The sequence below is a fragment of the Semicossyphus pulcher genome, unplaced genomic scaffold (genome assembly GCF_022749685.1).
Source record: "Semicossyphus pulcher isolate SPU_LCO1_2020_fin unplaced genomic scaffold, fSemPul1.0.p SCAF_18, whole genome shotgun sequence".
Taxonomy (NCBI): Eukaryota; Metazoa; Chordata; class Actinopteri; order Labriformes; family Labridae; genus Semicossyphus; species Semicossyphus pulcher.
The window spans coordinates 13,345,400-13,370,231 of NW_027211691.1; positions in this window are offsets into that span (position 1 = coordinate 13,345,400).

A 24,832-nucleotide genomic window follows, 5' to 3' on the forward strand; every position below is an offset into this window, starting at 1 on the left:
TGGGGGGAGAGGAGACCACGGCAGAGTGAAACAGCAGGCCTTCTTAGCTGCATGGGAGGAACACAAGGATACAAGCAGACGATACATGGGTGATGAGAATGGAAGAAAAGTCTAAAGGATATAAGAAATGTCAGTCTATGTCAGCTGGTGTGTTAGCAGCAACTATAATATTTAAGTAACATTTAGCCAGAACTGAAGATAGCGTAGGAAGCACAGCTTCAGTCCATGTCATAGAGTATATGTAAAGGCTCTAACCAGTGATTATTTTCATTATCAATTAATCGAATGATTCTTTTTCTCAATTTATAAATTCAACCTTTGTTCAATAAAATGTTGGAAAATGATATTATTTGATCACAGTTACTTAATGCGCCATCATCAAAATGTTCTCCATTCCCCCAAACCACTGATCAAAATCTTAATTGACTATCAATTTAAACTGAGCACTATGTGATATGAGAAGGGTGATCATACCTTTCACCCAATTTCACCATTTTTTTTTGTCTCTTACGGCTAGAGGTGTCATTCAGTGTGATCTTGATGTACAGCCCGATTTTGTGCAAGTTAAAGTAAGTAAAGTATCTCCATTTTGTTCTCTTTGGCGGCACCTAATGGCTATAAACCAGACGTGTACGGTTGGCTCCATTTGTTACGGTTGTTATGAATTTTCCTGAGTGTCGAATTTGTTTCTTTTTCTTTGGATTTTCACTTATTTTTGAAGTTGTATCTCTAGTCATCAATCTTTTTTTGTTTGTTCAGCCATACTGTTTACTCGCAACACGTGCAGACACCGGGAAAGCAGCCGCTTAGCTCCGCCTACCCTCTCTGGCAGACCAACCACTGCTGGGTGATTGAAAATGCGTCACTAACTTGGCGCCGCTTGTGATTTTTTCCATGTAAGTCGCACCAGACACCCAGTCTGTTATACTGCAAATTCAAAGGCTTTCATCAGTGGGCCACAGGCTCAGTCACCATTGTGTTACTTAATCCGGCGATAGATAGTGATTTAACAGACATTTATTTAAATGAAAATCTTCAAGATTATTTCTTTAAGGAGAAAGGAAACTTTAGTTGTCAATTTTTTTTTTTTTAAGATATTTTTTGGGGGCTTTTTATGGCTTTATTTTAGAGAGAGGACAGTGTATAGTGGCGGAAATGGGGGAAGACACGCGGCAGAGGGCCGAGGGCCGGAGTTAAACCTGCATCAAGGACTATGGCCTCTGTATATGGTCACTGATTTAACCGCTGAGCTAAAGCAGCGCCCTAGTAGTCAATTCTTAACAGAACAGAAATTTATAATATGAGTGATCTCCATGGGGAACTTCTCTTCATTTAGCCTCCTAAGAGGTCAAAGTCAGAAACAAGCAATTCCTCATGCAGTTAGATCAATATGAGTGTAAATGTGTGGTTCAGGGCACTTTGGAATAGTGGATATTTCACAGCAAGGGTCCTAAAACTTAAAACATTAGATCACATTTATCTAGGGTCATGTGAAGCACATACATGTGCACTGAGAGGGATACTAGGACAATTATGATGCCTGTGATGCAATTCATCTACATTTCAATGACCGTTTTTAAATCTGTATTCCTCTGTTCAGCCGATATCTGACGATGGTTCATGAAACTGTAAGTTATTTTTTATTTTATTTTTGGGGAATATTTCTATCCAAAGGAGGAATTCATAAAATAGGCAAAAGAAATTTCTGATCAAACATCACAAGACAGAAAATCAAACCTCCGACCATGTGACGGTTTGGAACGATTACACACAGCATCTTTTAACGCAACACTGGGAAACAAGATCTCATTTAAAAACAATAGCAAAGCAGAAGGCCGTTGTTCCAATATGGAGAATATAAAGAATAAATAATCCAGTTGTCTGCAGCGCCCAACGCAAAGCAATTTAACGCATCAGTGGCGGCCGCCTATTAATTTCCTGTAGAAGGAGAGAGGGGGGAAGCTGGGAGCGCTGATTGGAGGGACAACACGGCCGCATCATGTATCACTTCAGCGCCAAACAAGACACACAAATAAATGCATAAACGCAAACTCGTACACACATGAGTACACACAAGCAAACGCGCGCACGTCATACTTGTAGTGGTGCTGTTGTTTCCCACAATGGGGAAGGCGAGGTGGCGCTGTGTATGCTTAATGATAGTGAATTTAAAATGAAAGCCTACAGACAGAGAGGCCCATATGTGACTCCTGTCCTCAGGGTGTTGCATCAATAATAGCCCCCCCAGGCAGGATGTCCCTGCTTTTACTATGCGTTCACTGGAAATCCCAGTCCGCTTTAATTAGGCACCCAGCTTCCGACCCCTCCCCGGCTTCCCAAATAACTAAAGAGGGCGTGGCAGCACCAATATCATGGGCGCCGATCCAAACAACAACACCTCTTTCATCGTGGGGGGAGGAAAAGGGGGAGAGCTATAAATCCAGAGGTATTTGGACAGGAGCCACCATCAGTCCCAAACGACCACTGAGGTGGCAAGAAGCATGCAGGGGCCACAGCACGCGCACGTATGATGTACAGACACCCTAGCTGCTGAACGTCTTTCTGGGGAGTGTTTCTTCATTTTAATTTAAATCATAACTTCCGTCTCAGAGCCAGAGTGCTTAAAAGAAGAATTATCTTCACCACAGGTTTTAAATATTTGCCTTCAAACAGATTCTGTTTACCAGAAACAGACCGATTCTTCATCTTCGGTGGAAAACAGCATCACTGGACGATCCTGCGCCACTCTGCGAGCTATTCATTTGACCTGTCTCATAGAATCAGTGTTTTGTTTGATGCATGGTTTTTCATTATCACTCTAGCCCATCATTACTTTCCTCTTATTATAGTCTGGGGGACATTCGAGACAGTTCAGAAGAGCTGTGGATGAGGGACAACACACACACACACACACACACATGCGTGCGCACACACACAGTCATTTCTTTCTTTTGGGGGAGAAAAAAAAACGTGCCCCACAGACATAATGTCTGTGTTTTCCTGCAATTAATTAATGGGTCCCCAGCTAGTTAGCAGTAGGCAGCACTTGTTTCAGCGTGGCGACTGAGTGAGGGCGAAAGGGGTTGGAGCCAGGCTCGCCTCGGTTGCTGCAGGCTTTTAGTTGTGAGCCACTGGATTTGGACTATTTTTAACGAAATCCTTTTATGGATAGATAAATCTGATTTTATGCAAGAAGAGTCTCCTGGGTTTCAATTAACTGGGGGTCACGCTGCAGATCTATCACAAAAAGAAAGAGGGAAAAGGAGAGGGGTAGAAAGGGGGAGAGGAAGAGATAGAAAAGACAGAGAAAGGGAAGAGGAAAGCCTTTAATTAATACGGTCTAATTAAACATTTGTGAAATGCATTATCTGCACTGTTTTTTTTCCATGATGAGCCATGGTTGCCTAATTGTCTGCTCAGCCCCCTCCTGAAAGTTGTTTTTCAGTTACATCATGGTTGTTAATAATGCAAAAGACGCTTTGGAGTGCCTTTTAACCGCAGTTTGTCTTTCCACAATTGAGGATTCAAAGAAAACTTGTAATTGGGAATGCGATGTTTCTGGCCCTTCAACTAGAGTCCTCTGGGTTCCTCTTGAAAACATTTGACTAACTGCAAAGATTTGGTGTTCAGGACGGGGAGGGGGCGACACACTTCAACAGGAGACTCTGGAAACTAATTTGATTCCTAAAACATGCAAGATGACAGCTTCCCGCTGCACGGCGGAGGTAGATTTGACTTTGAATCATGACACACTGTTTAATCACGGGCCACGAGGCATAGCAAGTCGCTAGACCTGAGGAGAGTCACATAAAGAGTGTCAAGCATGCGGGGCGAGAGATGGAGAGAGACAGAGAGAGGGAGAGAAAATCCATAACAGATTAAACAGTGTTTGGTCAAAACACACAGCATGATATGTGCGTCTATCACCTCAGCGCGCTCTCCGTCTCATTGCGATGCATATTTCTTCCCAGCCAGCCCGCTCTCTCATTGTTAAACTACCCACAGGGCACGTCTTAATGTGAAGTTGATCTCAGGTTCTACTCGCTCATACACACACGCGCACACACACACACACCGGTTTCACTCAGCACACTCAACCCCCATTGCAGCCATGACATTTCTCTCCCCATTCAATTCCCAGCGTGTGCAGCAGGAGCAAAGCGTATTATGTCCATCTTTTCTCTCTCTCTCTGCGGAGTGGGGGAATGATTCAGTTCACCAGAGCATGGAAATATGCTCATATACTTTAGGATGAAACACACACACACACACATGCTGGACCAGCACAGGTAGATTTGATTATGCAGACACACACACAGGTAATGCTGATTAAGCAGGCAGGTGGAAAAGCATCAGTTAGAGTCATCCCCTTTACTATCTTAAGCTATTTTATAGCTTGTTTTACAGCTTCCAAAGTTTTGGAGACCTTTACAGTGATGCAGGATATGATGTTAGCAAAGTATGTATATTTCAGTTACACCCTTGATTTTTACAAATATTATCCTCCAACAAAGATTGATGCAAGAAAAGCCTTGTCTTTATTGTACTTTTGATATGAAGGTGTAGGCCTATAGGCCCAAGTCCCTTTGACACCACTAGCCCTGTAGCTGAAAGATTAAGGCTTCAACAGCCATAAAGAGTCATAATTATAGAACACATTGTTGAACACATTATAACATACGTTGTTACAGTCTCATCCAAAAAGTAATCTGGGATGTTGAACTGGCGTCATACAGGCCTCTGCTCTACCTGCAAAGTTTTTAGCTGCAGCAGTCAGGTTTTCAGGGAAAAAGCTCAGGATTAAAAATTACTGTACACAACCTGCTCAGCACCAACTGGCAGAGAGAAAAACAAGGGGCCAGTAAGTGAAAAACAGAGCTAAGAGGGAGTGAGTGTTGTACTACATTCGTCAAATGTCCTTCTGTCTGGCTGATGAACTGCCTCTTATAGCAAGTTTAATGTTCTGTGTTTGTTTCCAATGCCATATAAGTTGCTTAACAGTTATATACAGCTATTGCAGGTCTTAATAGATAGAAAGTAATTTAATGGTTCTTAAAGTTATAATCTCGAAGATTTTCATTGAAATAAATGTCTGGTAAGTCACTTTCTATCGCTGAATGAGGTAACACAATGGTGATTGAGCCTATGGCCCGCTGATGAAAGCCTTTGCATTTGCAGTATTATGGACTGGGTGTCTGTGGCGTTTTCCATCAGCCAGCAGTGGTTGGTCTGCCAGAGAGGGTAGGCGGAGCTAAGCGAATGCTTTTCCGGTCTCTGCAAGTGTTGCGAGTAAACAGTAATCTACTATGGCTGAAAAAAAACAAAGAAAAGGTCGATGACTACAGATACAACTTCAAAAATAAGTGCAAATCCAAAGAAAAAGAAACAAATTCAATGCTCAGATGAAGGCAAACAGTCTAAAAAGGAAAGCGACCGTCAGCACCGCAATTACTGTTTATCACCAGAGGTGCCGCCAAAGAGAACGAAACTGAGATCTTCAAGATTACAACTTTAAATGTATTCAGAAGTCATCAAACCATACCCTTGACTACACCTCCCAGTGACCTCCCCGTGATGACACAGCGTACTGACCATGCCCTGGAGTACACCTCTACATTCACTGCAGAAAGATGAGAAGTTCAACTATGGAGGTCAGCAACAACAAGGTTTCCAAGAGAAGTTTCAGTTTAATCCCAGATGCCAAACTCACACTGACAGTGTGACACTGAAAAGTGACTCCTCTGCTTACTGAGGCAGACAACTGTCACCTAAATACTTTACGCTGCTCTCTAATCCTCCCTTCACCACTTTTTTCCCACCCGTTTATTCCCCTCTACTCCTCCCACCGTTGATCTCTCTTGGGTGCTCTTACCCCAACACCCTCTCCTATATTAAGCTTGTCATTTCTGTTTCCAAGGTGCTCTAAGTAGCGACGGTGCTAGGGCGCTAGCAGGGTGCTAGCAGGATCTGCACTGAGCATGCCCAGAGAGCCAACCTAACTAATTAGAGATCCAACCTTGATGAGTGCTCTCTCATTCTCTCTCTCACACACTCACAGACACTCTCTCTCTCTCTCTCCATAAGCATGTGTATCTGGGCCCAGAAATTACTTAATATGATATATTAACATATTTCTGGCAGGAACGGCAGGAGGAGGGTGCTCGTTGGAGACAAATTATCCAAATTAATTTCTAATTTAAAATCCTATGCCTTTTATTATAAGCTGTGGGCGCCCTTGGTAGCAGAGACACAGCGAGGAAGAGGGAATAAAGGCAGATAGAGAGCAGTGAGTGAAGAGTGAAGTCAAGGATGGAAGGAAAGAAGGAAGGAGGAATAAGAGGACGTTTTAATAACCTAGGCCGGGTTTTGCCCACAGACCCAGCGAATAAACGGAAGGGGGATATGAAGACGTAGAAAGGATTTAACTGTACATGGCCGGCTGAACTCGGCTTAATTCAGCCATGAGAAAACGTCCCCAGAGAGGAGGAAGAAGAGAAAGAGGACCATGGGTCCAAAAGTTTGCGGCATACTTGGATCTCTCCTTTGCCCTAATTAGTGGCCTCACATCCTCGCAGAGCCTGAGAGGTAGGAAAAGCCAGCGGCCGAGAACAAGGGTCAATCTTTGAGAAATTGTTATGAATCCGCGCACAATAACCCTGGGTGCTAATGGGAAACGTAGGCCCAGGAGCATGTCCGCAAATGTCTGCTTCAGAAGCTCAAAATGACCAATTAGGCCTTTCTCGTTTTGGTCAGAGAGAATGCAGAAATCGGTCAACAGCTTCTGCTCGTAATTTATGCCTGTTAGTGAGGACTGGCTGAAACTGCACCGTTAAAAGATTCATGGCATGAATTTTAATTACGGCACAGATTAGCGAAGGAATTCTCAGATATAGAAGAAAGTGAAATGTGCATATCGTGTGAAACATTTAGGTCAACAGGAACAAGTTCGACTTTGATTTTCATAAAACAAATCTCACGTCTGGAAATTAAGTTAAAATGGAAAAGTGACAGAGCCATCATGCCTCAACTGACGGTGTTATTAAGCACTGAGATATTGTTCCGAGTCTGCCTCCTTCACTGTCATATAAGTGCCAGTGTGCATTTAGTTTGCAGTGTGTTCAACCTCAGATTAAACATGAAGCAGGAGCTCCTGATGATGAGGTTCTGTCAGAAGATATCCCGTTCGACATGAAAAAGTTTTACCCATCTTTAGACGAGTTAGCAGTAAAATGCTATCAGGCAGCCAACTGTGAGCAAAATTTCAACTGCAAATGTCTCTTTAAAGAAGGACAACTTTGTTTACTGTATAATAAAACCAGGCACTTCTTTACATCAGTATGTAATAGCGAGTGTATCAGTCATTATAGTCCTTGTTAAGCTATTATCCACTGACGCACCGCGCGACACGCATGGACTTGTAACTGCATGTTTAATCACCAATCTACCCAGGAGCCTACAGCCTGTTTCAGCTCATATCAAATAATAGCACAGCTCACCGTGTAATGAACAAACACACGCTTCCCTACACAAAGACACACACTGCCTCGCTGCTACACCCTCCAAACATGCAGCATATAGCGGACACGGACATGTGTCTTCTGTTTCGGCTCTTGGGGGACGGGGAGGTTTGTGGCGCTTGGGTTTCAGCTGGAACTCTGGGTGCCGTGCTGGCTCGGGGAGAGGCACAGCGCTGTAATTAAGGACGGAGGGAGGAGGATGTTCGTTAGATGTAGTGTCCTCATTAGTGTAAGTTCCACCCGGAGGTGGTGCTGAGCTACGAACACCTAATGAGACGCATATTGTAATGAAAGCAGGGAACCAACAAGCGCCAAGATACAGGCATGGGCTCCCAAATTGGGGTGTGAGGAAGGACTTGTGATGCGACTGCAGAATGTGTATGTTTCTTCTTCTCGAACATTTCTACTGTAAAAATGTAACTTTTTAGGATTATCCTCAACATTGTACAAGACTTTTGCTACATTTATCCATCTGTGCATCCTGATCATGTTACATGCTGGGCACAGGGACGATTTTATTCTACTTTGTCACTGTGTAGTTTCTTTTCCCCTCCAATCTATTCATTAGGCCTCCCGTCATAAACGCAGCATTTGTATGTCAGGCTACAAATCACTGTTACATACTGTAAGCAGCCAGCCATACAGACACTGTAGGGGCTCACCTGCCCTGTGGCTAAAGACGACTGTAGCTACTGTACGCACACACACACACACACGCACAAATGTCTCTCAGCATGCTTCTCGCCACAAGTCCTGAACAGGTAATCTCACTTAATCATCTCAGAGGTCACCGCAAAGCGAGGTGGGCCGATAATTGCTGTGCTGAGCAGCAAAAAGTGAAGGATTGTAGGGAGAGAAAGAGAGGGAGAGAGAGGGAGGTGGAGATGAAGAGAAGAAAGGAAGAGAGGGAGGATGAGAGGACAGAATAGAGATGTGTGTGTGTGAGACTGCTAGAGGGCAGATTCAAGCAGGCTGCCGCTGCTGCAAGGACAATAGTCGGTCCTGATGCTTAGACAGGAAGTACTCTGACAGGAAATAATACAGTTATTAAAATGATTTGTTGTTTATTATGATTATTTGTTTGGAATATTTTCAGCAAAATGTTTTTCTTTCTCCAACCATAAGTTAGCTATTTTATCATTTACAATTCAATTTAACTCCAGTTAAAAAGGTATGACTCATATCAGGTGGTCAGAAAACACAGAAAGAAAGAAAAAAAGATGGACAGAAAAAGACAAACAAAGAAGGAAGGAAGGAAGGAAAGGAGATGGACAGACAAAAAGAAAGAAGGAAAGAAAGAAAAAGACAAACAGAAAGAAATAAAGAACGAAAGAAGGAAAGAAATAAAGAAAAAGATGGACAGACAGAAAGGAGGAAGGAACGAAACAAGGAAAAAAGATGGACAGAAGAAGGAAGAAGAGAATTACAGAAAGATAGAAAGAAAGAAGACAAACAGACAAAGATGAAAGAAAGAAAAAGAAAGAAAAAAGATGAACAGGCAGAAAGAAGGAAGGAAGAAAGGAAGAAAAACAAGAAACAGAAAGCATAAAAAAGAATTACAGAAAGTTAGAAAGAAAGAAGAGAAGGATGGTAGGATGAAGGTAGGGAGGAGGAAAGATGCAACAAGAGGAGAGAGTAATGTGAGTGAATAAGAATGGCAGAGGGAGGCAGAGTGACAGCTCTCCCCCGGGGGCTAACAGGGCCGGCCTCCCTCGGCCTGTGACAGCCGACCTAACAGGTACACTGTGAGATGATTTAAGGCGATAATAACCTCAACTCTGGCGGAGGGATGGAGCCTCTCCTGTGGCTGCTGATGCTTAATGAATGAAACATTAGTAAACACTACTAAAAACATGATTAGAGAGCCCCCCTGTCGACAGCAGGAGAGGAGGGGAAAAAAAGTGAGTACGCAAATGTGTCTTCAGCACACACACAAACACACACACACACACCTTCCTCAGTCACTTTGCCCGGATTGTCCAATTCTTTTATTCCTACTCATCACTTTTGAATAAAAGATGAAAGGGAGGAAAGGAGACCTCAGGAGGCAAATGTGTGTGTGTGTGTGTGTGTGTGTGTGTGTGATTTCTGCTGCCACCAGACCAAATGATATGTGTACAGCAAGGTGTGCCGCCTGCAGATATGCACAGGCCATACAAAGTGTTTTTATATAGGCAGGGACTCACTAAAATAGATATGCACTGTCACTGCCCTGCGTGTGATTCAGACTCAGTTTAGGAGTAATGGAATACATCCAAGTCTGCAGTAATCCCTGAGCATATTCTTCTGCATTAGTCATTCACTCAAGTTCAGCAGAATCAGATAAAAAACACACACTTTCCCACTGGTTCCAAGAGAAGGTTGGACTTGCAGGTACAGAAGCATTAACAGTTTTCAGTACTTTTTACCTTCAGTTTATTTACATTGTTCCTCATAAAAAAACACATTTTTAACGTCTGGATGATCCTGAGTCACTTGGACACTGATCTATGCGCACTTCAAACAGGAGAAATACACACCACAGTTGAAAAAGGAAACAACATTCTTTTATTTAACTCTATTCTGGCCGTGATAATGTTTTAGTTTAGTGGCCTTCATAAAGGTGAAGTTAAGAAATAGTTAATCATATCTATTTTAATAGTTCTAACTTAGCTAACAGGTTGTGTGAAATTCGTTCTATATTCCCATATTGAAACACTTATTTAGAGGAAGGACGGTAGTATCACAATATTTCAAAAGTGCAGATAAATTTCAATTCACTTCATTGTACTTAGCTGGTAGAAGATGTCATTGAAACTAAAGCTCATGTGAGGAAGCAAGACCATCAGCGACAAGATTGACTATGTCTATAGAGTCATTTTTAATGTTTTATCAACAAACACAGACTTACATTTATGTTTTCCAAGGCAGATTTAAGGTGAGGTGCACATTAGACATTTAAAATAAAGTGTTAATAAAGAGTTTGTGTTGTCAGAAAACACACTGCTACTAAAAAGGTCATGCAAGGTCATTGTGGGAATCTTGACATCATCATGATGGCACTTAAGCGTGTCAGAGAGCTGTTTTTAACTTCAAGTTAAAAATCCCACATTTAAATCTTTTTTCTTTGCACTTTATGTCCTATAAAAGTTACATATCATAAACAAATACCTGTTAAAGGTAGTTTGTGAGGAGTTTACTATCATGAGGTTTGCTTCAGGAGCAACTGTGTCACCAAACGGGGCGGTGGCTTAGCTCAGTTGAGCCCCACTAACGCCCGTCTTTTTTGCTTAGTGGGAACGGTTACATCGTCATTCAGACCCGGGTCAAATGACTCTGCAGTGGACCCGGGTAATTATCGCCTCGTCTCCGATCAGCAATGATGGGAACACAAAACCCATCTCCGCTCCATTTCCAACGCAATGCTATGACGCACACAGCTACAAATTCCGCCCAGTATTGGTAGGGCTGGTTCATGTCATCCCCTACTCTCTCCTCCCCATACTTCCTCTCTCTCTTCAGCTATCTTATTGAATAAAGGCAAAAGCCAAAAAAAGAAAAACTGTCACCAAACAAGGATGTCCTGCAGTGGCCTTGAACTTAGCATTGGATAGAAGTCTCATGATGCTGAATTTTTTAATAATTCTGGGCTTCATATGTTGTGTAAAAATAGCATGGCTAATGTTTTTTTAATAAAATAACACGTCACTTGTATAATGATTTGTTGCATCTTTATAAGGATTTGTTTCTCCCTACATGGTACATATTTACTGTGTCACAGCATTGCATACTACCATCCACAGGCCTGCAGTAACCTCAGCGCCTCCTCCACACAGACACACAAACACAGATAGGCAAGTACACAGAAGATCTAACTCTAAAGTGAAACCTGGCTCGGTGTGCAACAAGGTCGGCAGAAACAGCAGTTTACTGTCACCAAGGGGAAACAGCAGAGTGCTACTGTTGGCTAACGACACTAAATAGGACAACAGCGAGTCAGAGGGGACACAACCAGAGGAAGTGCTCACTCACCTTTTTCTAATCATGGACCTGTCTTTGGCAGAGATGGAGGGACACACAAGGACACACAAACAGGCCAGACCTATCTTTGACTGTGGAAGGGACGGTGAAAACAAACAAGGGCAGAGAGGAGAGAGGGCGTTCGACAGAGTTGGGTACACAAGGAGTGAAAGTGAGGAAAGAAAGAAACAACGTTTATTCTCCTCCATGTTGTTTAAGGTCCTATTTTCATTTTCAGCTAAGTTTAAAAGACTAAAAGTTCAATTTCTTGATTTAATTGAATTCCAATTGTTTTAGTTATGAGGTTTAGATCTTTAGAGTTTTCTGTGTGCATGTCGATAACAAACCTTACATTTCCTGCACACGTGATTATTTGTGGGTTTAAAGGCAAATTAAATTTGTGTTGCCCAAAGAAAAGGGCTGTCTAATAAAACGTTTAAGCAGTGAATATATTCAAAATATAGAACACACTTAAACTAATGTTAATTTCTAAAGGTGGGACTATTTTTCTTCCGAGCCCGTCCACAGCAGCAAATAGCTTAGCTCCTATTTCAGTACCACATCCGGCTTCTACAAACAGGGGCTGTGCTGACCACCATCTACTCTGTATATTGATACTTAACTCATACGATCCCACTTCAAAAAATCCGCCCTATCCCTTTAAGAGGCTCCCTCCTCACAGATTCATCCAAAACTGTCAAGGGGACTTTTTGGTTCAGACAGACTAGACTGATGTGAAAGTCTGAAATTAATCTGCGTTAGCATCAGATCCATTAATAACATCAAAGATGAAAGATAAATTTCCCCTGAAATCGATGCTTACCATAATGTTCATATGTATAACACAGTGTGACTTCAGAGTCAAATTAAGTTCACTGGGCTAAATTATGCCAGGCTGAATTTACCCATTTATATGACTCTTTTTATGGCTGATTCAAAGCCGCCTAGCTAATCAGCGCTCTATTACAAAGCTTCTCCATGGCGGCACTTTGATTGGCTTCAATTTACATAATGGTAGAACGCTGAGAACGTGAGGCCTCAACTGCTTTCCATTTCTCTGCCGAGCCGATTAGATAGCTTTATGGATTTGAAACATGTGCGAGGCATTGATTTTATTTATTTCATTATTCATTCATTGGTCTATTGCACCCGGGAACAAGCAGGTTGTCGGCCTGTGACAATCATGAGGGGAACATTTCTCCCGGCCTGGACTACGCTTACTGCCGGAATCCAATTTGTGTTGGGAATGAGAAAACTGTTTCATCTGCAAGTGTAGACCCCTGAAAGTGACACACACACACATATAGGGACACACAACATCTATATTGGTAACTTGTTTCAGCTATGTTATTTGTACATTTAAATGAGCAACCTTGCACTATAACAAGCTGCTTACTGATAAGGACAAGAATTTGACCAAATACAATTTTGCTTACTCGTTTCAGTTCCTCCTTTTCTGACCGACCTGTTGTCTATCTTTTCCATCCTGAACTGTATTTTGATTTCTCTGTACTGATGATTTCATCATCTGCTGCTCTGTCCTTGTGCTAGTGGCTCTTTGCAGCTTTACTTAGCACAGCATTTAGGCTAAATACTAACGTGCTGATATTATGCAGGTGTAAAGTTTACAACGATGATCATCTTAGTTTAGCAGGTTAGCATGCTAACATTTGCTTTTTAGCAATAAACGCAAAGTACAGGCTGATCTGAATGTCTAATAGTTTTGTAGTTATTTTGTCATAAACCACATTATATGGGAGGGAGGTTGCTAAGGTTTTCCAAAAGACTGTATGTATATATATATATATATATATATATATATATATATACATATATATATATTAATGGACGACGCGTCTCCATCTGCTCTCATTGTACAAAATTGAAGCCAAAATAGCCCTCGTGACAGGCGCTGCCATCTTATGATGGTGCCAGAGTTGTGCAGTAGAGATCGGTGGTGGAGATAATGGAAGGATGGATGGATAGGATTGGACTCCCTCTTAAACTCCCTTCCTACAATTGTGCACCTCACGAATTCTACAGAACGGAGGCCACTGTATGAAACCTTGTAATGGAAAGAATAATGTGATATCGGCTGCAGCGATCCCACTGCAGGAGAAAAAACAAGTACGAGTACTATTTTAAATTCAAAGCTAGCAAACAATATTTAATGTTATTCTGTGTGCTAAATATCAAAGAATGGTATGCAGGAAATCTTGGCTACATCACATTGCTATATTCTCTAATGCATGTGTGGACACTGGACAGGAAGTAGTCATTTTTGTGTGCACAATTGCTGGTGGCACTTGTGATTATGTTTGAGACAGATAATAGCTTTACCTCTTTGTTGTGTGTGTGCATGTAAATGTGCATATTTATGCGTGTGAGAAAGAGCCACTCATCCAGGAAGGCCCCTTCTCCTAATCACCCTTAGCTTGGGGATCATGTGATCACTTCACTCGTGGTCAAATTTCGTCCTATAAAGTGTTTCAATCTGTTCTCGTTTGTTGTTACAAGAAGCTTCAGCTCTGTCCCTCACCTACTCAGCTGGTTCATTACAGAAGCTGCGTCTCCTCACACCAGGTACTTTTCCTATTCACTTACTCATATGTTTAACTTGGTATCTTACATAGGCCACCTAAATGGTTCAAAACTGAGTTTTTCTGCAAAACAATATGTCTGCTTGGATTGGAAGGGTGTGTTTAGGACCTTTACTTTTGAAATGGACTTTTGTTATCAGATATTTTGTGTTTTAAAATCATAACCCTTATGTTAGTTAGTGAGCGTTTTTAGGCCTTGTGAATTAGTTTGTGTCAATATGCTTAAGGAGTTAAGGGAGAACGGTTTCCAGCTTGAGCTTTTGTGGCAGCTCAAGATGCTTTTGCTATTAAGCTACATAGCTTGTTCTTGAGATGCTATGTTCTTGTGAATTTGCATATTGGTTCAATTTATTTGGTGGCTGGTAGAATAGTTGTTTAGAGTAAGTTTTTTTTGTGCGGACCATGCATGAGTTTGGGGCTGGTAGCCAGAGAGGTGCTAGTTCCTTTCTTGGCTCCATTGAGGTGTCCTTGAACAAGGCACTGAATTCCTCGCTGCTCAGGGCGCATGTCCATGTGCAGCCCCATCACTCTGACATCTCTCCATTAGCACATGTCCATGGGATCCTGTTTGTGCATGTCTGTATTACAGGCCTATGTGTGTGTGTGTGTGTAGCATGTTTGTACAAACACAGTGAGAAGATTGAATTTCCCCTCAGGGATTAATAAAGTATACCTTCTTCTTCTTATGGTAACTCAATTTTGAACCTTTGGTAGCCGGTGTAGGGTTAAAGCACTTTTTGTTAGCAAATATCAGTAAAGTAACCAAAAACTGTACTAGACAAGACATGCTTACATGTCATCATCCAGACATGGAAAAGTTACACTAGCCAAATTGAGGTATTTTTCTCTGCAAACTGTGGAGTATTCCTATGCAGAGGAACCTCAGCTGGTTGTCTTGGGGTCACCAAACAGGGTACTTCATCTTCTAAAGAAGGAAACCCACTGTTCTTTGAATCTGGGTACTTCTTCTCATGATGAGTCTCCCCCATATGATGCATAGCCTCAGCAAGATAACAACTGGGAGGCAATGGAACCTTCCGGCACAACAGTTTTGGATGTTTAGCATCATTGTTGCCATCCAAGTAGGGGAACCCAAAGTTTTTCATGTCCGGGTATTTCTTTTCCTTTGTCTCTCAAATATGAAGCAGAGCCTCAGCAGGACGACGACTAGGAGACAAAGGGACCTCCTGGGGGAGCGGCTTTGGGTCTTCTGCATCACTGTCATCATCAAGGGAAGGAAACCCAATGTTCTTTAGATCAGGGTACCTTACATCCTGTATGTCTCCAACATGAAACAGCGCCTCAGCCACAGGATGACTTGGTGGCATTGTAGCTTCCTTTGACAACAGATTGTCTGGACCATCAGAGAAGGAAACCTGCCATTGCTCAGATCTGGGTACTTCTTAGAATCATTGTTCCCAGGTTGAAGTTCATCTCCAGAAGGATAAAGGCTTGGAGGTAGTGGAACATCCTTAGGTGTCAGCTTCAGACACTTTGGGGAAATGTCGTAATCCAGAGAACCCTATGTCATCCAAATCTGGATGTCTCATGTCAGGCACAAGATCAGATGGTGAGGGACTTGGCGGCAGTGGAACATCAAAAGCCATGATGTTGAGATGCTTAGACATCAAATAGGCCACTTCATCATCAAGAGGAGAAGTGTCGTCATCATGAACATCAGGGTACTTCTTCTCATCAGTGTTTTGGATTCCAAGCACAACATCATCCGGCAGAGGACTTTCAGGCAGGGGAATCTCTGCCAATTTTATCAGGGGCATCAGACCAGGCAATTCGTAAGGGCTTGGTGGAAGTGGAACCTCACAAGCCAATAAATTGAAAGCGTGGGATGTCAAAAAGGCCACTTCCTCATCCACAGATGGAAACCCTGCATTTGAAAAGGGTAGGTTCTCCTCCTGAATTGGTGGAGGTGGTGGATTTGGAGGCCAAGGGACCTCATGGAGTAGTGGGCTGAGAGGCAGGTCCTCGAGGTCACTGCCTTCTGGCAGTGGAACGTCCTCAGCACAGAAGAACACAGAGTAGAAGTAGTTCTCATCTGTGGACGGTGTTATAATGGCTGCCTGTTGAAAAGCCCTCTCTGCACAAATGGTGTCAACGGTTAGTTTTGGCATCAAATAGATAACAAAGAAAGTCTCAATAACTTTTGTAACATATATTTAAAGTAAGGTGAAGGACACCAATCAACTTAATGTTTAAACTGGTGCCTCAGCGGACAGGACTACAGAGGCTGAATCTGGAAAGTTTACATCTAGAGCAAAAAGTTATAGTGAGAACTTAAAGGTGCCATATCTTTTAAATAGATATTTTCCTATTTTGCATGGGTTTCACATTTTGGGGTGTTTATTGTTCACAGTACAAAAGTGAAAATTGCATAATTCCATGTTTTTCCAAAATTACATTTTTAAAAAGGTAGCCGCTGCAGTTTTCTACGGAGAACCTTGCTTTTGCTGAAATCGGCCAATCATCATTCACCGCCATTCGCCATCATTCACCTCAGGCTGCCTTCTTCCACTAGCTTGTAGTCAAGTCATTCCATTTCGATACCTCCTGGCGATTCTGGCTGTTACATATAAGGCTGAATAGAGCAGCCATGTTTTCTTCAACTTTGGAGTGACAGTGCAGTGTGGCCACTCCCCCACGTGGGATCGCACATGTGGGGGAGGGGCCACTCGATCACTCCAAATACTGTCAGCCAATGATTGCTAAGGTCTTTGCTTTGAATGGCAAAATGTCTTTAAAACGTTCGTTGGAGGCTCTAAAAAAAAAAAATAATAATTAAATTAAATTAAAATATGTATATAATTTTTAAAACGAAACAAATCTTATCACCGTGATTCAAAAATACATGAGAATAATGGAAAATTGCTTGCATAGCTACAATATGTCACCCAAAAGAATTAAGATTGTGAAGGGCAGCTGTAAATTGTTCAAATGCAGACTGCTAGCTGATAGCTGTCTCTTATATTGGATCTGGGCATTTCCTACATCGATGCCTTATTGTCAGGAAAAATATAAAAAATATTTTGAAAATATAAAAGAAACTGTCAAACAGTTTAGGAAACTTTGCTCCAGTTTATATACAATGCTCTCTTCCATATGCAATAAAGAAATCATTTCAATACCCTCAGATCAGTCTTTTAAGTTATAAACTCATATGAATAACTTAGTGGTGGTTTCAGAGTAGATTCAAAGTAGGATTGCTTTTTACGACCGGAAGGAAGTTTGGTTGTTTTTTTGGTTGTCCAATAGGAATGCCTATGCACACTGCTCTGTCATAGGCTAAATCTATATGGGATACAACTGGTTATACTGTGGACTTGGTAGGTTTTGAATGGAAATCATTGTACTTACTAAACTGTATACTAGGGATGCAGAAATTCAACATTTTCTCTAACCGATTACTCAATTACTTTTTTTCCCATATGGTCCAGTCTACAGAAGCTGCACAATGGAATCAATGTGGGGTAGGGATGTTAATAATTAACCATTTAACCATTAACTGACATTAAGAATGTTGACTGATTAATACAACCTGTGACAATCTAAACAATAAAGGAAAAAAACAAAAAACTTTGTTGCAGAATCAGAAGTCAACCAAATAAAACATGAAGTTACAAAAAGTTTAATGAACGAAAAGAAAAATGCAAATTGGATAAATAAATCTCATTTATGTTGGGGTTTTTAAAGAAGAGAAATTAAACAGGTTTGTCTCCCACTTGAAGATTCAAATTCATCCTTTGAAATAAAAACTAAGATGGAGAAAGAAACAAAATCATCTTTGGAAGAAGTAAAAGTTTTCCTTTAATAGACTATCCACTACAGTATATGGAGATGCCACTACCCAGTTATTCTTTACCTATATTTCTCTAGAGCAACTTTTTTTTTTTTTTGTCATTTTTGTGTCGTTTTCCAAAACAAAAAAATTACCATTTACCTATTTTTTGTCCCAAGAGGTAGATCAACAAAACAATTACATGGTTACAGGTGTCGTGCCCCTTGATTCAGGAGGTGAAATTACAGGGATAATTTACAAAATAAGATCACTTTATTGATCCCACAAATCACTCCTTACAGCAGGTCAGGAGTCAAAGTAGAGAAATAGACAACTATCCAGTGATAGAAACAGTCCCTGTACCACAGGACAGGCAATGATAGTGACACTGATCTGGCTCACATTAGCTTACATACAGATGTATCACTCCTGCTCATTATAAATATTTATTTATGTGTATGAATGTGTGAAAAGTTGTCTGTCTGTATGTGTCAGCCATGTGATTGACTAATGACGTATCCAGGGTGTACCCCAACTGTTGTCCAGTGACAGCAGGGAATATTTCATAGGCAAAATGTTTTTGTTTAATAAAATATTCATAATCAATCACCATAATAAAAAGAATGACTGATCTCAGCTTATAATGTACTCGCCTCTTCTTTTCATGCAGTCCATAAACAAATGTACTTCGATATAGGGGTGGGTGATATGTATGTCACTGTATTATTTTATCTTTTTGCGGTACTGGTTGTCATGAGTTTCTAGTTTAGTTCCGGTTTTCTTGTATTTTGGTGTTCAGTTATTATTTCTTGTTTAACCATGTCACTTTGTCTACCTGTCTTGAGCTCTCATTGTTTAATTTTGTGTTTAATATATTGTGTTCTTGTCTTGATTTACTCTTGTTTAGTTATGTAATTAATTTGTGTTTTATTGTCTAGAGATGTTCTGCATGAGTTCTACTATCACAGTCCTGAGTTTGGTTTTTAGTGTTTCCTGTTTTATTTTGTAGTTCTTGCCCTATGTATGTTTTGTCTTGTTCTACTTCCTGCCTTTGTGTGTTTTCCCGCCTGTTTGATTATGTGCCCTGCCCTCATTGTTTTCACCTGCTCCCTTGATTGTCTCACCTGTGTCTGATTAGCCTCACCTCCTAAGTTTATTTAGTCTTTGTGCTCCCTTGTCTCGTTGCCTGTTCATTGTCATCCATCGTGCATGAGTCTATGTCGTCTATCCTGTGTCGTCCTTCTCTGGAGTTAGTCTATGTCCCTGGATATTCTTTGTGCTTCCCCTGACCCCTCGTGTCTCTTGGATTACCTGTTCCTGGTTTTGTTGTAAGTTTTTTGCTCTGCCTTTTGATTTTCCTTTTTGTCTTTTGTTGGATTTTAGATTTTGTTTTTGCATTTTTGCCTTTTGTTTATTAAATCCATTATTTCAGTCTGCATCTGGGTCCTCAACCTTTTGTTTAAACTCGAAACCCTGACACTGGTATTATATCGCGGTATTACAAAATGAAAAGGGTTACTCTATTCAGAACTTGATTCTAGCTCTTTTTGCTCTGAATTCAATGTAAGGGAGCGTATCTTAGCAGAGATAAAAATGAACCTTAAAGAAACAAACGTGTGTGAAGATGAGTGTTTTGGAATAAGGAGCCTGCTCTCTTTCAATCTGTGAGTGAACTGTCCCGGCGAGCAACCTGAGTCTGAGCAATAAAGATACATTTAAAACTAATATCCTCACTCAGTCGTGTTTTGTCCTCCTTCAAGAAATCTGAATTTAGTAAATGGAGGAATGGCTTCACATCGGAGATGCTGATATATTCCGCACCTCTGCTGTAACTGTACACAGCTTGTCCTGCCCCGCCTCTTTCTGTTTTTCTATACCTGTGTCTGCTCTGTTGACATTCATCATGAGCTGAACGTTTTACAAAGTCGCCAAAAAAGCACAACTCACATTTTGAATCTTTAACCCTCGGCTCTGTTTTTCACAGCAGCATGTGAGCCGCACATGAAGGAGGCTTGTCGTTAAAGACATATTGTGTGTCAAAACCAATGACTGTATGTAGATGGAAGACATCCAGACTCCATCTGCTCTCATTGTATGGAATTAAGGCCAAAAAGCCCCCGTGATAAGCCCTGCCATTTTGTGATGGTGATTACATTTGGAGCCAGAGTTGCGCAGTAGAGATCGGCGGGTATAGCAGCCATAGCCACTTCTGCTAACCAAAACACACACTTAACTTACAGAAAAAACAGCAAGGATCGTGCGCGCCGGCATATTTAACAGCAGAACAGTCATATTGGTCGACAGAGCAGTCAATCATCATTTTGACAACATCAAATAACTCATTAAAAATAATCACTTGGACATAAATCAGCATGATAAGAACTAACTATAATGACAGAAACCATGTTTGAGAAAAAATGATTTGGCGTGTATTTTGATTTTATAGTTTGACTCATGTCCCATCTGTTAACATGGAGGAGGCGGGCTTTATGACCTATACTGCAGCCAGTAAGCAGGGGGCACTCAAAATATTTTGGCTTCACTTTTAGGGTGCTGTCATGTCGTCCATCTTTTTATACAGTCTATGATTTTTCTTCAGTTGGACATTGTTGTCTCTACTGACCCTCTTGCCAGTTTACATAAAAAAAAATGTTTTGCATATGTATATGTATGTCATATGTATGTCCGAGTCGAGTCATTATCTGAATAATTATAATTAATTACTGACTTATCCTGTCTGCGTGTCTAGAGATTTCAATAATCAGTTAAGTAACAGCGCTGTGTGCCGTGCATATATGCAGGTGTCTAATAAACTTTTAAGCTTTAATTCTTAAGACCCCATTGGCCCAATCCACAGTGACATGACTGTAATCCGTGCATCACTACGGCACACCTAATGTTGCATACACATATCTACAAATTTACAGTGACAGTAACGTAGCTGTACATAAAACTTTGGTTTTATTAACATCACACATCATCCAACATCATCCAAGTATGCAGATATTCTTTTTGTGCACTCACAATATATCAGGTAGCTTTCTAACATTTGGTGTAAAATCTTTGAAAGCAAAACGCACGATTTGTGGAGCCAGAACAGTTGCTGAACAAGACGGCAAGTAATCGGGGATGCAGATAAATGCACGTGACTCCAAACTCAATAAATTATACAAAACAATAAAACAGTCCTTGTCAATAAATAGTCTGAGTCCTCCTCTTTGTCTTCTGAGTCTAAATACCGTCAATGCGCGAGTCAGAGTCCAAGTCCGAGTCATCAGTACTCGAGTCCAAGTCAGGTCACAAGTCCTGAAAATCAGGACTAGTGTCGGACTCGAGTCCTGGACTCAAGTACTACAACACTGCTAGAGGAGAAAACCAAGTTCATATGGATTCATCTTCTGGGGACCATGGAAACAACAATCAATCCAATGGTTGTTGACATATTTCAGTCCAGAACAAAGTGTTGGACCGAATGATATCAAATGCTACATTGTTGCTCAACCCTCACAGGAACATTTTGTACTTTTTTTTTTAGCTGTCAGAGAGCACAAAAAGGGTTCTAACAGCAGGTTAAACTGCACTACTTACACATTGTAATGTGGCTTTTTCGCTGAGCTCCTATTGCAAAGATAAGGGGCAGTCAGTCCTGTTGCAGACGGCCTTTTTATGCAAGATATGGAGTTTCTACACCAGCTGCTGCTACACAGTGTATAGTGGACCAGTAAAGAAAAGTGGGTTAGAGAGATAATATTTCAATAACACAGTGGTCTGAACATAAAATACAGTGTGTGTGCATGTGTGTGTGTGTGTGTGTGTGTGTGTGTGTGTATCACAATCTGCCAGAGGCACCCCAGCAGGAATCTCTGCAGTCAAATGATTTCACATTCCCTTTTCTCCTTGGCTGCCCGTGCTGCCATTTACAAAGAGCACCAACAGAGGACGGTCATATGTGTCTACAACACACACACACACACACACACACACACACACGTTACATGCACAAAGCCAATTTACACACACGATACAGTGTCAGAGGCAGTGGATACACATAGGCACAGTTGTCTTTGATTGTATTGTTTGAGGCCTTGTGGCACTGAATCCACAGATTCATGAATAAGCAAATGATATTAAGTCAGTCTGGACATGATTACTGAATAAAAGTTACATTTTAACTTTTGTCATAATTAAAAATACAACAGTCCTGGTCGATGGCTTCCTTATCCAACATTTACATCTGATATTTGAGCCCATATGACTCTTTGTAACACCTTTAGCTGTTTGTTTAAACGCTTTAATCGCCTTTATAAGGACCTCTTACACACACACGCACACACACAAGCTTACATGCACACACACACGGCATCAAAGGGGGACGCCCCTAACACAGCACCTCTCCTTTGGTCTCTGTCTCATGAGCAAGCCTGAGAGTCAAGTTGTGGAGGATATTAAAAGAGGAGAAAAAGAGCAAGAAGATCAAAATTACGCGAGTAGTAGCAAAGCTGGGGGCGTTTCCCCCTTTCTCCCTCTCACTCTTCCCTCTCATCTGACGCCACATGAAGCCTGGCGCAGGTAACTGCACTTTTTAATGATGCCATTTGCCTAATGCCTTCTTGTGCTTGTCAATCTATCTCACATTATCCCTCATCTCGCCTGTCTTGCCGCATCACCCGCACCCCTTGACTCCGGCACACCAAAGAGCAAAAGAGCCTCGCCTGAAACATCGCTGCAGCGGCCCATTAGGAGGAGCATCCTCCAGACTAATTGGTGGGAGACGCCACGTAAGAGACAAGGAGGAAACAACAACAAGCAACAACAAAAACAGGGGAGAGGAGGACGGTGATGGGCATATCTTTTATCCTGCTTCTTCCCCAACTTCCCCTTTTCTGCTGATCCAGGAGGTTCCAGGAGGGCACAAATTGGGGGAGGAAGTCAAAGGGGAGAAACTGTTCAGCCATAAGTTGACAGCTCATGTTCAACCTCTCTCTCTTTTAGTCTCTCTTTCTGCCAATGTGCTGTTTCTGTCCTTGTAAATCCCCTCGATACGCTTACATGTTGTCTTAATTTGCTGTAGACTCTCCATTCTTCTTCATTACATCCCTCTAAGGTGTCTACATTCAAAAGCTGGAACAAGTCAGTTGACTTAAAGGTAGCTTTCCGTAAAACAGGAAGATAATTGGTCAATCAATCAATCAATCATTTTTTATTTATGTAGTGCAAAATCACAACAAAAGCATATTTATTGACACTGTTGAGAATATAGCAACCTGCCGTGTTTGTTAGTTAGTAAGTCAGTAATGTAACCACATGTATCCTGCTTTAATATTAACTGTGCAAGTGTGAAGAATACTGTCAAATTGTGAGTGAGAACTACAGTGCAAGCAGACATTTATTGCCTTATGTTTAAGTGAGCAAGAGTGTTTAGCACAGACGTCATTCAATAGATCGAGATGTCAGTCATTATGCAGCCAAGCTACGCTGATGTGCTCGTGTTTCTGTATTTCCAGAGAATGGAGCAAAGTTTATCTTATACCCTCGCACACCTGGTCGTTTTGTGTCCAAGTGTGCAACACATGAGAGTTTACGGTAACACTTTACAATAAGGGTACAATTTATATACTTAAAGGTATATTAAGTAGGATTTTCCTAGAAAAATAAAATATAGACTTTTACAAATATAATATAATATAAATCATCACTTATGGGCCTCTGTCCTTGTGTGTTGGTGAGTGTGTGTGACCCTTGTGAGACCCTTCCCTCTGCATCTGTTGTTTTGCTTTGCACGGAACGTTTTCAGCCAATCACAGCATATAGGTGAGTGTGGGAGTGGTTCCAATTAGCAACTGGTCCCAATTCAGACTGGCGGACATGGTGAAAGAGCGATGCAGAGTTGGCCTTCCTAGTACAAAGGCAACCGGCAGTTAGCATGCTAGCACAAAGTGTGGGGGTGGGGCTTGTGTTCTCAAGTCACTGTGACTTTATGTGATTAGTTTGCACTTAATAGATCATCAATCAAGGATTGTTAATTCATAGTTACACTACCAGTCAAAAGTTTGGACACACTGTCCCATTCACTTGTATGAGAAAATGCGTCCAAACTTTTGACTGGTAGTGTACATCATACATTGATTGATATGCGATCATTTACAAATGAGTATTGTGACGTCACTTTACTTGGGGGGGACACAGGTCAAGGAAGTAATGGGGACCTTGCGTGAAGTGATGATAAAGTAATGATGAACTCATGAATGTTCATTAAGTAATCATTTACCAATGAGTTATACGAGATGAGCAATGCAACAGCATCCAACACAGACAGAACTCGGTAAGTTTGTTTTCTAACTCGCACGTTTTCTAACATGCTATCCGATGTTAGCAACCTTGCTGGGTTAGCCTATGTGTTTTGTCATTTGTGTCGTATTTGCGGTAGAACAGTTTGAGTTTATTTGCCATATGCTTCACAACACAATAAAAGGCCTCCTGCTCTAAAACTCAAGAGGAAGCAGATTTATCGAGAGAGCTTTCAAGTCTGATTTCCCACCAGGATGAGCAGATATGTGTATTCAAGTTATGCATGCAGAGTAAGTATGTGTAAACTAACTTATTACATTTTTTTCATTTGTGGGACCGCAAATATACACAATACATATACACATGTACAATCAAAGCGTTTCTGCCAGCTCACATAGGGTGCAGCTATACACGCTCAAAAACAAGCACGCTTACACAGACACACTTAAGCACCTTCCTTCTGCACCACAAACGCAAACAGACATGTCTCCAGCACACATATCCTAACAGAGGCTTTTATGACAGGGGCGGGTGACATGAAGTCCGCTGGATGAATAGTTTGATAGCCCCGGGCGGGTGGGCGAGGGGAAAAGATAGGCCGTAAATAGGATTGAAGTTTAAATGGAATAATGTGGCCT